At 52.1% G+C, this 1,864-nt stretch overlaps 4 non-coding genes across 4 annotated transcripts; all 4 read right to left on the reverse strand.

Annotated features, from left to right (window-relative positions):
* Positions 1-301: 301 nt before the first annotated feature.
* On the reverse strand, positions 302-420 carry LOC119343712. Its single transcript, XR_005166224.1, has one exon. It is a non-coding gene; the product is annotated as a 5S ribosomal RNA (ribosomal RNA).
* Positions 421-717: 297 nt separating this feature from the next.
* LOC119343714 lies at positions 718-836 on the reverse strand. The gene has a single exon (XR_005166227.1). It is a non-coding gene; the product is annotated as a 5S ribosomal RNA (ribosomal RNA).
* A 297-nt stretch (positions 837-1,133) lies between these two features.
* On the reverse strand, positions 1,134-1,252 carry LOC119343715. Its single transcript, XR_005166228.1, has one exon. It is a non-coding gene; the product is annotated as a 5S ribosomal RNA (ribosomal RNA).
* Positions 1,253-1,549: 297 nt separating this feature from the next.
* LOC119343713 lies at positions 1,550-1,668 on the reverse strand. The gene has a single exon (XR_005166226.1). It is a non-coding gene; the product is annotated as a 5S ribosomal RNA (ribosomal RNA).
* Between the last annotated feature and the right edge of the window lie 196 nt (positions 1,669-1,864).

Raw genomic sequence — 1,864 nt, forward strand, 5'->3', positions numbered from 1 at the left:
ATCCGACATGTTACCCCGGTCTTCGTCCCTTATCCTTGCCCCTCCCAGCTCCACTACAAAGACGATTGTACATTGCTTTGGCCGCTCCCTCTCAACTACGGAGACGAGTTTAACGCGGTTTCCATCCCTCCCTCTCAACCGCACCAGTGCACGCTTGCCGCGCCACAACGCCGACGCTGGACCCGTGAATCGTGAGCACCCAGCTATGACTTACCGCACTCGTGCAAAATAATAAAACACGGTAAATATATTACTTACACGTGCGTTTTGTTTTGCAAGCGGCGCGAAAAAAATTAAAAAAGGAATGCAACACGAGGACTTCCCAGGAGGTCACCCATCCTAGTACTACTCTCGCCCAAGCACGCTTAACTTCGGAGTTCTGATGGGATCCGGTGCTTTAGTGCTGGTATGATCGCATACAACATGTTACCCCGGTCTTCGTCCCTTATCCTTTCCCCTCCCAGCTCCACTACAAAGACGATTGTACATTGCTTTGGCCGCTCCCTCTCAACTACGGAGACGAGTTTAACGCGGTTTCCACCCCTCCCTCTCAACCGCACCAGTGCACGCTTGCCGCGCCACAACGCCGACGCTGGACCCGTGAATCGTGAGCATCCAGCTATGACTTACCGCACTCGTGCAAAATAATAAAACACGGTAAATATATTACTTACACGTGCGTTTTGTTTTGCAAGCGGCGCGAAAAAAATTAAAAAGAGAATGCAACATGAGGACTTCCCAGGAGGTCACCCATCCTAGTACTACTCTCGCCCAAGCACGCTTAACTTCGGAGTTTTGATGGGATCCGGTGCTTTAGTGCTGGTATGATCGCATCCGACTTGTTACCCCGGTCTTCGTCCCTTATCCTTGCCCCTCCCAGCTCCACTACAAAGACGATTGTACATTGCTTTGGCCGCTCCCTCTCAACTACGGAGACGAGTTTAACGCGGTTTCCACCCCTCCCTCTCAACCGCACCAGTGCACGCTTGCCGCGCCACAACGCCGACGCTGGACCCGTGAATCGTGAGCACCCAGCTATGACTTACCGCACTCGTGCAAAATAATAAAACACGGTAAATATATTACTTACACGTGCGTTTTGTTTTGCAAGCGGCGCGAAAAAAATTAAAACGGGAATGCAACACGAGAACTTCCCAGGAGGTCACCCATCCTAGTACTACTCTCGCCCAAGCACGCTTAACTTCGGAGTTTTGATGGGATCCGGTGCTTTAGTGCTGGTGTGATGACATCCAACATGTTACCCCGGTCTTCGTCCCTTATCCTTGCCCCTCCCAGCTCCACTACAAAGACGATTGTACATTGCTTTGGCCGCTCCCTCTCAACTACGGAGACGAGTTTAACGCGGTTTCCACCCCTCCCTCTCAACCGCACCAGTGCACGCTTGCCGCGCCACAACGCCAACGCTGGACCCGTGAATCGTGAGCACCCAGCTATGACTTACCGCACTCGTGCAAAATAATAAAACACGGTAAATATATTACTTACACGTGCGTTTTGTTTTGCAAGCGACGCGAAAAAAATTAAAAAGGGAATGCAACACGAGGACTTCCCAGGAGGTCACCCATCCTAGTACTACTCTCGCCCAAGCACGCTTAAATTCGGAGTTCTGATGGGATCCGGTGCTTTAGTGCTGGTATGATCGCATCCGACATGTTACCCCGGTCTTCGTCCCTTATCCTTGCCCCTCCCAGCTCCACTACAAAAACGATTGTACATTGCTTTGGCCGCTCCCTCTCAACTACGGAGACGAGTTTAACGCGGTTTCCACCCCTCCCTCTCAACCGCACCAGTGCACGCTTGCCGCGCCACAACGCCGACGCTGGACCCGTGAATCGTGAGCACC

The sequence above is a fragment of the Triticum dicoccoides genome, unplaced genomic scaffold (assembly GCF_002162155.2).
Source record: "Triticum dicoccoides isolate Atlit2015 ecotype Zavitan unplaced genomic scaffold, WEW_v2.0 scaffold13802, whole genome shotgun sequence".
NCBI classification, from domain to species: Eukaryota; Viridiplantae; Streptophyta; class Magnoliopsida; order Poales; family Poaceae; genus Triticum; species Triticum dicoccoides.